This window comes from Oncorhynchus mykiss, chromosome 7, assembly GCF_013265735.2.
Source record: "Oncorhynchus mykiss isolate Arlee chromosome 7, USDA_OmykA_1.1, whole genome shotgun sequence".
Taxonomy (NCBI): Eukaryota; Metazoa; Chordata; class Actinopteri; order Salmoniformes; family Salmonidae; genus Oncorhynchus; species Oncorhynchus mykiss.
This window is the reverse complement of record NC_048571.1, coordinates 32,766,882-32,781,430: the sequence shown is the minus strand read 5'-3', so window position 1 is coordinate 32,781,430 and position 14,549 is coordinate 32,766,882.

Sequence of the window (14,549 nt, the reverse complement as noted above, 5' to 3'; positions counted from 1 at the left end):
CATAGACCCAATGCTATTGAAATGACAAGTAATCCCGCAAATAACCCAATTATAATGGTTTGTAGTCTTAACATCTGGCACATAACGACACAATTACCAGAAATTAGCCTTAAAGTTCGTCCAAGTGTTTCTTTGCAAATATTTCACATGCCCAATGTGGATTTAGTAGTCAACGAGTTGAATCGACATTCATTGATTTGGAAACAGATCTGTTGAGGTCAATAAAAGCAGATTATATTTTCCCTTGAGACATAATGAAATTGCTTTATTACATGACATTTTCTTCGCAATGACTATTCATTTGATAGAACCCCTAATTGTTTTTTTTACGTTGTTACAAGTTACATCTACATTACTTGTTAATTCTCCCTAACTCTTACAGCGGGAAAAAAGCTAACATTTTCAGGCCGTGTGGGCTGTTTTATTTAAATGTATTTAAATGTAAATGTGGAAATCGAAATGATCCATAAAGGGACCAACCCAGAATACGTTTTTCACGTACATTTACGTTTGGGTGTGCACGTTTGTATATTAATATTATTTCCATTATTACTTCATCAAATCTCCAGTAATCAAATATATTCACATTCAATTTGTATTTTTTCTTATCTTCACAGAATCCATATATAACGATAGAAATCTTAGGTACTCACATCAACCACTCGGTGTGCATTTCCTACGACTCTCCATCGCCACAAAGCAGCTCTGCCAACATACTCTCTAGCCTCTCAGAAAAGCATATAATTACCGCTACCTCCCATACATATAAAATTAACATCCCGCGCTCAATAACACCCCGGGCTATTCTATGATGGGCAGTGATGGACGGAACCCCAAGATAACGTTATATATCCAAACGTATTATCCAAATTTAACTCAGTTTATTATACACATTTCAATATGTCAAACTTCAGATGAACACATTTCCACAACTCTCATATCACAATTCACACAGCACTGTTCCCAAAACACATTTAATCAAAGTTGTTTTCTATAATATTTTTTATAACCTGCACGAATATTTTCGAATTTCTATCTCAGGGTTAGTTCCTGGAATAACGCAACTCATACATTTACATCTTACAATACTAACCCATGGTATTGCAATAAATCACGGCAATACCATGTAGAATAATTTCTTACTTTAGGATAATATGATCACAACTTCCTATTTATTATGACAATTCAAATCAGGACCTCTTAACCTTAAAACTGTCATGTATTGTCATGTTGTGTCTTGTTTCTGTCCTTTCCCTTCACCCTGTCTCCCTCTGCTGGTCGTTATTAGGTTACCTTTTCTCCCCCTCTTTCCCCCAGCTGTTCCTTGTCTCCTCCTAACTACCTCGTCACCCCTTTTCCCACCTGTTCCCTTTTTCCCTCTGATTAGTCCTCTATATCTCTCTCTGTTTTTGTTTCTGTCTTTGTCGGATTCTTGTTTGTGTTATTCATGCCTGAACCAGACTATCGTCATGTTTGCTGCAACCTTGTCCTGTCCTGTCGGAATCTGCCGGTCCATCTGAGCCTACCTATGTTTTGTCATTAAAGAAGCTCTGTTTACGTTAATTCGCTTTTGGGTCCTCATTCACGCACCGTAACAGAAGAATCCGACCAAGAATGGACCCAGCGACTTCGGATCCTCTCCACTCAGCCGTCGAGATCCAGGGAGCGATGCTAGGCAGACACGAGCAGGAATTGTCTGCTGCTCGACATGCCGTTGAGACCCTGGCCACCCAAGTCTCCAACCTCACAGAACAGGTTCACCATCTCTGCCTCGATCCACCGGCCACTTCCAGGGCTTTCGAATCTCCGGAGCCCAGAATCAATAACCCGCCGTGTTACTCTGGGGAGCCCACTGAATGCCGCTCGTTCCTCACCCAGTGTGATATTGTGTTTTCTCTCCAGCCCAACACTTACTCCAGGAGCACTGCTCGTGTCGCCTACGTCATATCTCTCCTTACTGGACGGGCTCGTGAGTGGGGCACGGCAATCTGGGAGGCAAGGGCTGAGTGTACTAACCAGTATCAGGACTTTAAGGAGGAGATGATACGGGTTTTTGATCGATCTGTTTTTGGGGAGGAGGCTTCCAGGGTCCTGTCTTCCCTATGTCAAGGTAATCGATCCATAACGGACTACTCTATTGAGTTTCGCACTCTTGCTGCCTCCAGTGGCTGGAACGAGCCGGCTTTGCTCGCTCGTTTTCTGGAGGGTCTCCGCGCAGAGGTAAAGGATGAGATTCTCTCCCGGGAGGTTCCTTCCAGCGTGGATTCCTTGATTGAACTCGCTATTCGCATTGAGCGACGGGTTGATCTTCGTCACCGAGCTCGTGGAAAGGAGCTCGCGTTCTCCGTTGCCCCCCTCTCCGCATCACTACCATCTTCCTCTGCCGGCTCGGGTGCTGAGCCTATGCAGCTGGGAGGTATCCGCATCTCGACTAAGGAGAGGGAACGGAGAATCACCAACCGCCTCTGTCTCTATTGCGGTTCTGCTGGTCATTTTGTCACTTCATGTCCAGTAAAAGCCAGAGCTCATCAGTAAGCGGAGGGCTACTGGTGAGCGCTACTACTCCTGTCTCTCCTTCAAGATCCTGCACTACCTTGTCGGTCCATCTACGCTGGACCGGTTCGTCAGCTTCCTGCAGTGCCTTAATAGACTCTGGGGCGGAGGGCTGTTTTATGGACGAGACCTGGGCTCGGGAACATGACATTCCTCTCAGACAGTTAAGGGAGTCCACGGCCTTGTTCGCCCTGGATGGTAGTCCTCTCCCCAGGATTCAGCGTGAGACGCTACCTTTAACCCTCACTGTTTCTGGTAATCATAGCGAAACCATTTCTTTTTTAATTTTTCGTTCACCTTTTACACCTGTTGTTTTGGGCCATCCCTGGCTAGTTTGTCATAATCCTTCCATTAATTGGTCTAGTAATTCTATCCTCTCCTGGAACGTCTCTTGTCATGTGAAATGTTTAATGTCTGCTATCCCTCCTGTTTCCTCTGTCTCTTCTTCACAGGAGGAGCCTGGTGATTTGACAGGGGTGCCGGAGGAATATCACGATCTGCGCACGGTGTTCAGTCGGTCCAGGGCCACCTCTCTTCCTCCACACCGGTCGTATGATTGTAGTATTGATCTCCTTCCGGGAACCACTCCCCCCCGGGGTAGACTATACTCTCTGTCGGCTCCCGAACGTAAGGCTCTCGAAGATTATTTGTCTGTAGCTCTTGCCGCCGGTACCATAGTCCCCTCCTCCTCTCCCGCCGGAGCGGGGGTTTTTTTTGTTAAGAAGAAGGACGGGTCCCTGCGCCCCTGCATAGATTATCGAGGGCTGAATGACATAACAGTGAAGAATCGTTATCCGCTTCCTCTTATGTCTTCAGCCTTCGAGATCCTGCAGGGAGCCAGGTTTTTCACTAAGTTGGACCTTCGTAACGCTTACCATCTCGTGCGCATCAGGGAGGGGGACGAGTGGAAGACGGCGTTTAACACTCCGTTAGGGCACTTTGAATACCGGGTTCTTCCTTTCGGCCTCGCTAACGCTCCAGCTGTCTTTCAGGCATTAGTCAATGATGTCCTGAGAGACATGCTGAACATCTTTGTTTTCGTTTACCTTGACGATATCCTGATTTTTTCACCGTCACTCCAGATTCATTTTCAGCACGTTCGACGTGTCCTCCAGCGCCTTTTAGAGAATTGTCTTTTTGTGAAGGCTGAGAAGTGCTCTTTTCATGCCTCCTCCGTCACATTTCTCGGTTCTGTTATTTCCGCTGAAGGCATTAAGATGGATCCCGCTAAGGTCCAAGCTGTCATTGATTGGCCCGTCCCTAAGTCACGCGTCGAGCTGCAGCGCTTTCTCGGCTTCGTGAACTTCTATCGTCGTTTCATCCGTAATTTCGGTCAGGTGGCAGCTCCTCTCACAGCCCTTACTTCTGTCAAGACGTGCTTTAAGTGGTCCGTTTCCGCCCAGAGAGCTTTTGATCTCCTCAAGAATCGTTTTACATCCGCACCTATCCTTGTTACACCTGACGTCACTAGACAGTTCGTTGTCGAGGTTGACGCGTCAGAGGTGGGCGTGGGAGCCATTCTTTCTCAGCGCTCCCTCTCTGACGACAAGGTCCACCCTTGCGCGTATTTTTCTCATCGCCTGTCGCCGTCGGAACGTAACTATGATGTGGGAAACCGCGAACTGCTCGCCATCCGCTTAGCCCTAGGCGAATGGCGACAGTGGTTGGAGGGGGCGACCGTTCCTTTTGTCGTTTGGACTGACCATAGGAACCTTGAGTACATCCGTTCTGCCAAACGACTTAATGCGCGTCAGGCGCGCTGGGCGCTGTTTTTCGCTCGTTTCGAGTTCGTGATTTCTTATCGTCCGGGCTCTAAGAACACCAAGCCTGATGCTTTATCTCGTCTCTTCAGTTCTTCAGTAGCCTCCACTGACCCCGAGGGGATTCTCCCTGAGGGGCGTGTTGTCGGGTTGACTGTCTGGGGAATTGAGAGGCAGGTAAAGCAAGCACTCACTCAAACTCCGTCGCCGCGCGCTTGTCCTAGGAACCTTCTTTTCGTTCCCGTTCCTACTCGTCTGGCCGTTCTTCAGTGGGCTCACTCTGCCAAGTTAGCCGGCCATCCTGGCGTTCGGGGTACGCTTGCTTCCATTCGCCAGCGTTTTTGGTGGCCCACCCGGGAGCATGACACGCGTCGCTTCGTGGCTGCTTGTTTGGTCTGCGCGCAGACTAAGTCCGGCAACTCCCCTCCTGCCGGCCGTCTCAGGCCGCTTCCCATTCCCTCTCGACCGTGGTCTCACATCGCCTTAGATTTTGTCACCGGACTGCCTTCGTCAGCGGGGAAGACTGTTATTCTTACGGTTGTCGACAGGTTCTCTAAGGCGGCTCATTTTATTCCCCTTGCTAAGCTTCCTTCTGCTAAAGAGACGGCACAAATCATCATCGAGAATGTTTTCAGAATTCATGGCCTTCCGTCAGACGTCGTTTCGGACAGAGGTCCGCAATTCACGTCTCAATTTTGGAGGGAGTTTTGCCGTTTGATTGGGGCTTCCGTCAGTCTCTCTTCCGGCTTTCACCCCCAGTCTAACGGTCAAGCAGAACGGGCCAATCAGACTATTGGTCGCATCTTACGCAGTCTTTCTTTTCGCAACCCTGCGTCTTGGTCAGAACAGCTCCCCTGGGCAGAATACGCCCACAACTCGCTTCCTTCGTCTGCGACCGGGCTATCTCCTTTTCAGAGTAGCCTCGGGTACCAGCCTCCGCTGTTCTCATCTCAGTTCGCCGAGTCCAGCGTCCCCTCCGCTCAGGCTTTTGTCCAACGTTGCGAGCGCACCTGGAAGAGGGTCAGGTCTGCACTTTGCCGTTATAGGGCGCAGACTGTGAGGGCTGCTAATAAGCGTAGAACTAAGAGTCCTAGATATTGTCGCGGTCAGAGAGTTTGGCTCTCCACTCAGAACCTTCCCCTTAAGACCGCTTCTCGCAAGTTGACTCCGCGGTTCATTGGTCCGTTCCGTATTGCTCAGATCATTAATCCTGTCGCAGTTCGACTTCTTCTTCCGCGATATCTTCGTCGCGTCCACCCGGTCTTCCATGTCTCCTGTGTCAAGCCCGTTCTTCGCGCCCCCGCTCGTCTCCCCCCCCCCCCCCCCCATCCTTGTCGAGGGCGCACCCATCTACAGGGTCCGTAGGATTTTGGACATGCGTCCTCGGGGCCGTGGTCATCAGTACCTAGTAGATTGGGAGGGGTACGGTCCTGAGGAGAGGAGTTGGGTTCCCTCTCGGGACGTGCTGGACCGTGCGCTGATCGATGATTTCCTCCGTTGCCGCCAGGTTTCCTCCTCGAGTGCGCCAGGAGGCGCTCGGTGAGTGGGGGGGTACTGTCATGTATTGTCATGTTGTGTCTTGTTTCTGTCCTTTCCCTTCACCCTGTCTCCCTCTGCTGGTCGTTATTCGGTTACCTTTTCTCCCCCTCTTTCCCCCAGCTGTTCCTTGTCTCCTCCTAACTACCTCGTCACCCCTTTTCCCACCTGTTCCCTTTTTCCCTCTGATTAGTCCTCTATATCTCTCTCTGTTTTTGTTTCTGTCTTTGTCGGATTCTTGTTTGTGTTATTCATGCCTGAACCAGACTATCGTCATGTTTGCTGCAACCTTGTCCTGTCCTGTCGGAATCTGCCGGTCCATCTGAGCCTACCTATGTTTTGTCATTAAAGAAGCTCTGTTTACGTTAATTCGCTTTTGGGTCCTCATTCACGCACCGTAACAAAAACGGCAGTACCTTCAGGACTCCGCATCTCTTATTTCTAAAATGGGGTTTGTTTAAAACAATTACAGGTGCACCTTACTGTCTTATACTATATCATTGTAATGCATTCCCCTAATATTTCTTTAGGGCTTTTGAGTCCACACAGGTCTATAGCCCACACAGGACTTTCTCTTTTAGGCCTTAACTAGTCTAGGTATACATCTGGTACACACAGCTTTGGATGTCATCCGCCTACAGGTTCTAGTTATACATCCGGTACACACAGCTTTGGATGTTCAAGTTAATAAATGATCTTAACTAGTTCACACAGGTTTGGATGCTAACGGTAAATGATCTTAACTAGTTCACACAGATTCTAGTCTTCATCCGATACACACAGATTTGGATGTCCCTTGGAACTCAATTTTCTCTAAAAAAAATATAATAATTGTTTTCTAGAAATGTCAGTCTCTCATTTATCGGTCTCTGTTCGAAATGATGTATCCATTCCGCTGACCCTCCCAGCCAGGCGGGGATCCGATCGGCTCCGTCTAGTGGAGTATGGCTTCCACGGCTGCATCTAATGCAACTCCATGCACGGTTAACCTGGATTTCCCCGGGAACTATCAGCAAAACTAAGATTGTCATTCCCTTATTGTCGCCAAATATTGTCGTAGAATATTTCTGATTGAAAGGAGAGAAACTTTTAGATTTCTTCAAACAATCATACTTTAATATCAATTAATTGGTCGATACCACACTGAAGTGTGATGTCGAGAGCTCAATGAGCAGAACTGAGCCACAGCATTTTATAGCAAAGTACATCCTGCTGAATGTTCATGACAAACAACAGATGTGTAGACTTATACAAAGGTACATTGTGATATCAAGCAACAGACAGCAAGATTTACATTGTGCCAGGGTTCTGTCTCTAGGTAATTTAAACCTATATAAACAAGCAGTATCTTCTAAGTGTCACACCCCTTAGTCAGTCAATGGAATGCAGGCTGTAGGTTCTATCACCAAGCCATCATAAATCAATTACTAGCGCCAAGCCCCAGATGCCCTACTCAGTCCCACAGACACAGATGAGACTGTACTGAGAAACCTTATTTGATGCATAAACAGTATTAAAACATAATCTTGTAATTTTTCTACAATAATCGTATTCTGAGAAATTCTACAGATCCATTATGATACTCTTTTGTCCAAGTACTCGGCACACCCCTAACAGGAACATTTCCTTGAAAAGGTGCATTACGGATAAAGCGTGATCATGGTTTATAGAGAGAGTCTAATGGACCAATGGATTTGTTTCCCTGTGGGTCCTGCTTTTTATTTTACATCCATCAACACTAAACATAACAATTACATTTTAGAAAAAACAATGGCAACACTAGCTATTCTCTCATGGAATTTGAAAGGAATTAATAGTCCCATCAAACGTTCCAGCTGTCTTGATATTCCAGCAAAAAAACAAGGATTGGTACAAACTGGCTGCTTTTTCATCAGCCTAAAAAAACTGTGTGTAATCAGAATAATACATAAGAAACTCAATCACCATCCTCTTAAGGATCGGACCCTTTTTAGCAATTTCCGCCTAAAATGACATACCCAAATCTAGCTGCCTGTAGCTCAGCTCTGATATGCATATTCTTAATACCATTTTAAAGGAAACACTTTGAAGTTTGTGGAAATGTGAAATTCATGTAGGAGAATAACACATTAGATCTGGTAAAAGATAATACAATTATTTTTCATCTTTGAAATGCAAGAGAAAGGCCATACATTCAGATAGGAGTCCAGGTGTAATTTAGATTTTGGCCACAATATGTCAGCAGTGGGTGTGCAAAGTTTCAGACTGATCCAGTGAAGAATTACATCACAACACAGTATTTTGAATGAAGTCTTTACCAGGAGTTTGCCCAGATGTGCGGAATTGGTCAATTGATACAATATCAAGTACATAACTACAGAGAACATACAAAATGCTATGGTAATACAAAATGTAAGTTTACACACTCCCAGGAATTTCAGACATGATGGATAAAAAGCTCAGTTGTCCTGAGACTGCACAACTCTGCCAGGACCTAGGATCAAGGGAGACACTCAAGTGTTTTAGTTCTATATCGCTTGACACAATGATGAAAATAATCATGGCCTCTAAACCTTCAAGCTGCATACTGGACCCTATTCCAACTGAACTACTGAAAGAGCTGCTTCCTGTGCTTGGCCCTCCTATGTTGAACATAATAAACAGCTCTCTATCCACTGGATGTGTACCAAACTCACTAAAAGTGACAGTAATAAAGCCTCTCTTGAAAAAGCCGAACCTTGACCCAGAAAATATTTTTTTTAACTATTGGCCTGTATCAAATCTCCCATTCCTCCCAAAAATTGTAGAAAAAGCTATTGTGCAGTAACTCACTGCCTTCCTGAAGACAAACAATGTATACTAAATTCGTCAGTCTGGTTTTAGACCCCATCATAGCACTGAGACTGCACTTGTGAAGGTGGTAAATGACCTTTTAATGGCGTCAGACCGAGGCTCTGCATCTGTCCTCGTGCTCCTAGACCTTAGTGCTGCTTTTGATACCCTCGATCACCACATTCTTTTGGAGAGACAGGAAACCCAAATTGGTCTACACGGACAAGTTCTGGTCTGGTTTAGATCTTATCTGTCGGAAAGATATCAGTTTGTCTCTGTGAATGGTTTGTCCTCTGACAAATCAACTGTACATTTCAGCTGGAGGCAGGGCTTTCTCCTATAGAGCGCTGTGTGAGACGCAGACTCGGTCTCAACCTTTAAAAGCGAAGACCAAGAAGGCAGAATCACTTTCCTTAAATGTTTCCATAATAGAAAGAAAATTGCCTTAATTAATGTGTGTGCTCCAAATTCAAATGATCCAAAATTGTTTTATTCTCTGAACTGGATATTGTTAGAATTAACTTAACTTAATTCCAACTGGTTATTGGGATATGAACGCCTTTCTGGACATGCGGGACAAATCTAATAAGACCAACTACAATCCACAGGCAACCAAGGTTCTCCAACATATACTCTCCAATTACCACCTCATTGATACCTGGCGAGCTCATAACCCTAAAGCAAAATAATACACGTTTTATTCAAACAGGCACAAAACATTATCCCGAATGTATTTTGTATTATTATCGGCTCCTGTATTTTCTTCATCAAGAAAGTAGAATTGATTAACAAAAATTCAGTCGATGATCCTTGGATTTTATGAGACGCCATCAAAGGTTTTATTAAAAACAATGCCACTGCATTTGCATCTGGAATGAATAAATCACTATTAAAGAAGATATCAGTATTGGAAAAGTTGTTAATGACCTAAGAGCCTTCTCAACAAACACACATTTCAAACCAGGTAGAGTATACTTTCTACAAAGTCAAGACACAACTAAATCTACTGATAAGACAGAGCAGAATTTGCCATCCACTGAGTTAGACTAAAACACCGTAATGATAAATTAGCAGATGTTGCAACTATTGAATTGGAATCAAGTGAATTTGCATTTGTATTCATTAAGGATCCCCTGACAGCAGCTACTCTTCCTGGGGACCAGCAACATTAAGACAGTTATATAGAATACCAAATATTACATTTCACAACACTTTTCACAACACATTGTGTTCCCTCAGGCCGCTACTCTACTATCCCTTATCTACAATACAAAATCTATGTGTACGTGTGTGTAGTGCGTGTCTTATCATGTGTATGTATGTCTGTGCCTGTATGTATCTCTTCACCGTCCCTGCTGCTCCATGAGGTGTATTTGTGTCTGTTTTTTTCCCATCTGATTCTACTACATTAGTTACCTGATGTGGAATAGAGTTCCCTGTAGGCATGGCTCTATGTAGTACTGTGCGACTCCCAGTGTGCTCTTGACCTTGGGATTGTGAAGACTTTTGTGGCATGTCTTGTGGGGTATGCATTGGTGTCCAAGCTGTGTGCTAGTAGTTTAAACAGACACCTCAAAGCGTTCAGCATGTCAACACTTCTTACAAAAACAAGTAGTGATGAAGTCAATCCCTCACCACTTTGAACCATGACAGGGTTACTTCAAGCAGTCACCTCAACTTGCTCAATTTCCAAATAACTTATTACAAGATTTAGTTGCGGTTTAAGGTTTAGTGAATGATTTGTCCCAAATACAATGGTTTTAGTTTTTGAAAAATTAAGGACTAACTTATTCCTTGCCACCATTCTGAAACTAACTGCAGCTCTTTGTTAAGTGTTGCAGTGATTTCGCTGTAGTAGCTGTCATGTATAGTGTTGAATCATCCGCATACATAGACACACCGGCTTTACTCAAGGCCAGTGGCATGTCATTAGTAAATAATGAAAAAAGTAAAGGGCCTCGACAGCTGCAATGATGAATTCCTGATTTCTCCTGGATTTTTTTTAAGAGGCTTCCATTAAATAACACCCTCTGTGTTCTGTTAGACAGGTAACTCTTAATCCACAATATGGCAGGTGTTAAACCATAACACATGTTTTTCCAGCAGCAGACTAGGATTGATCATGTCAAAAGTAGCACTGAAGTCTAACAAAACAGCTCCCACAATCGTCTTATCATCTATTTCTCTCAACCAATCATCAGTCATTTGTGTAAGTGCCATGCTTGTTGAATGTCCTTCCCTGTAAGCATGCTGAAAGTACGTTGTCAATTTGTTTACAGTAAAATAGCATTTTACATGGTCAAACACAATTTTCCCTAAGGGCTGATTTGTTGGCTATTTGAGGCAGTAAAGGGGGCTTTACTCTTCTTGGGTAGCGGAATTACTTTTCCTTTCCAACAGGCCTGAGGGCACATACTTTCTAGTAGGCTTAGATTGAAGATATGGCAAAAAGGAGTGGCAATATCATCTGCTATTATCCTCAGTAAATTTCCATCCAAGTTGTCAGAACCCGGTGGCTTGTCATTGTTGATAGACAAATAATTTTTCACCTCTTCCACCCTCAATTTACAGAATTCAAAATTACAACGCTTGTCTTTCATAATTTGATCCGTTATACTTGGATGTGTAGTGTCAGCGTTTGTTGCTGGCATGTCATGCCTTAGTTTGCTTGCTAATGAAAAAAATCATTAAAGTAATTGGCAATAGTGGGTTTTGTGATGAATGAGCCATCTGATTCAATTAATTACTATCAGAACCCAAAATTAATCAACAAAAGATTCTCCCGTTTTTATAAAGAATTGTACATCTCTGATTGTAAATCCACACCAAGCCAGACGAGTCGTTTTTAAAAGAAATACGTACTCCTCCTCTCAACTCAAGTTATAAAATAAACCTACTGCTTCTCAAGACACCGATGGAGGACTCCATATCTACTTTCACAATCGTTTCCCATTTTAAATATTTGGGAGTAGATATATTTCCTTCCTTATATACAACCAGAAACTTTAACAGAACGCTGAATTCAATAGACCTCAGTAGACGGACTAACATCCCAGTTGTTTTAATACTAGAACCGATTGGCCTTTCAGCCTTTAACCTATAAGTACCCGTCAGAGAACGTTGAAAACGTTGTCGGGCGTCCCATTTACCATACACATCGGATGCAAATCAAACCGCAAGGTGTGCAAACATAAGCACCAAGGCTTGATAAATTGTGCTTAAACAATTGTAAAGCATGACTTGTATGAAGAAATATTTGTGGAAATATATTACTGTAAAAATAAAACAATAGCTATTTGTTTAGATAGTCAATGATATATTTTGTATAATTCTACAAGGTCCTATTAAACATGCAGGCCTAAAGCCAATTTTCGACACATCCTGGCCAATGACGTATCAACATTCTAACAGTCTAATAAATACATTTCATACATGCTATGGGAAAAATAATAATTTTGTTGTGTTTATAAAGGTCTTAGGTAACATTAGAAAACTAAAAATGTATTATTTCAAATAACATAGCATGTATTAGTTTGTTACTCTATGGCTATAAGTAAAAAAAAAAAAAACACTAGTTCAAGAAGTCCATTATAATTTAATTTTGCCAGGTCTAAAGAAACATGCGGAAATAAGAAAAAGTGTTTAAAAGATAACAGAATAGCGAATTTTAAATTTATTATGTTGGTCTGCTTAGTAGCCAGAGCAACGCTGCCACACAAGCAGTCATGCTCTAAACGCATGGACAGCGCAGATACTCTTGGAAAAAGTGACATTTGGAAATAGAGCTGAGAACTATTTGACAAAGGTAAGTGTCATAGAAACTGCAGAATATGCTCTCTCTCATACTATATGGAAATCAAAAAGTTACCTGCATGTGACTGAAGGAGGATTTGATAAAGTGCATTACAAGATGCATCCCTCTCTTCATGTGCAATTTGACAACTGATAATACTGTCAGTCAGACTATTGCCAATTTAATCTTGTCTATAGGCAAACTCTTATGTGTGGAATTAGTTTTGGTATAGCGTAGGTGTAGTTTCGATGAGCCGGCTGCGCAGGCTGAATGGCATCTTTTGTTTCCCCTTGATCATCAACTTCGATAACACGAGTCAAGGATATGTTTTGCATTATTCTAAAGGACTACTGCAACACGTGCCATGTTTTAATTTCTACCTTACAATACATTTGATTAGTAATAGTTTTAGTAAATAAAACAGTCCAGTAATAGCTTATTTTTACAAAGTAAAACGTAAAAGAAATAAAATAAAATATAATTATTTGCTATAAACATAAGTGCTAACGCTGACAAATAGGCATAACAAACTCATTACACTGTTGTATTTCTAAATTAAAACAATCACTTCACGTTCCTCATCATTCAGTTAGGCTTAATTTACAGTGCCTTGCGAAAGTATTCGGCCCCCTTGAACTTTGCGACCTTTTGCCACATTTCAGGCTTCAAACATAAAGATATAAAACTGTATTTTTTTGTGAAGAATCAACAACAAGTGGGACACAAGCATGAAGTGGAACGACATTTATTGGATATTTCAAACTTTTTTAACAAATCAAAAACTGAAAAATTGGGCGTGCAAAATGATTCAGCCCCTTTACTTTCAGTGCAGCAAACTCTCTCCAGAAGTTCAGTGAGGATCTCTGAATGATCCAATGTTGACCTAAATGACTAATGATAATAAATACAATCCACCTGTGTGTAATCAAGTCTCCGTATAAATGCACCTGCACTGTGATAGTCTCAGAGGTCCGTTAAAAGCGCAGAGAGCATCATGAAGGAACACACCAGGCAGGTCCGAGATACTGTTGTGAAGAAGTTTAAAGCCGGATTTGGATACAAAAAGATTTCCCAAGCTTTAAACATCCCAAGGAGCACTGTGCAAGCGATAATATTGAAATGGAAGGAGTATCAGACCACTGCAAATCTACCAAGACCTGGCCGTCCCTCTAAACTTTCAGCTCATACAAGGAGAAGACTGATCAGAGATGCAGCAGGGAACAGGAAAGATGGGGAAGACAGGGAAGATGGTTAAAATTGATGGGAAGATGGATGGAGCCAAATACAGGACCATTCTGGAAGAAAACCTGATGGAGTCTGCAAAAGACCTGAGACTGGGACGGAGATTTGTCTTCCAACAAGACAATGATCCAAAACATAAAGCAAAATCTACAATGGAATGGTTCAAAAATAAACATATCCAGGTGTTAGAATGGCCAAGTCAAAGTCCAGACATGAATCCAATCGAGAATCTGTGGAAAGAACTGAAAACTGCTGTTCACAAATCCAACCTCACTGAGCTCGAGCTGTTTTGCAAGGAGGAATGGGAAACAATTTCAGTCTCTCGATGTGCAAAACTGATAGAGACATACCCCAAGCGACTTACAGCTGTAATCGCAGCAAAAGGTGGCGCTACAAAGTATTAACTTAAGGGGGCTGAATAATTTTGCACGCCCAATTTTTCAGTTTTTGATTTGTTAAAAAAGTTTGAAATATCCAATAAATGTCGTTCCACTTCATGATTGTGTCCCACTTGTTGTTGATTCTTCACAAAAAACACAGTTTTATATCTTTATGTTTGAAGCCTGAAATGTGGCAAAAGGTCGCAAAGTTCAAGGGGGCCGAATACTTTCGCAAGGCACTGTAAATTCAATTGTGAAGTAACTTGCACAATTAACATCCATTCGTCATTCATTCAGTGAGGAGAGAGAGACGCTTTACCAACGTCCTAGTGCATTGTCTTGGCAAGTTAAGTTGATAATAGGTGTGAAGAAATCAGGTGAAAAGGCTCCACATACTTTTTTTTGCTCAACTGTCAAAATTTTGAAATCACAATGTAAAATACAAACATTTAGGAAAAGTCAGGGAAGGAGCAG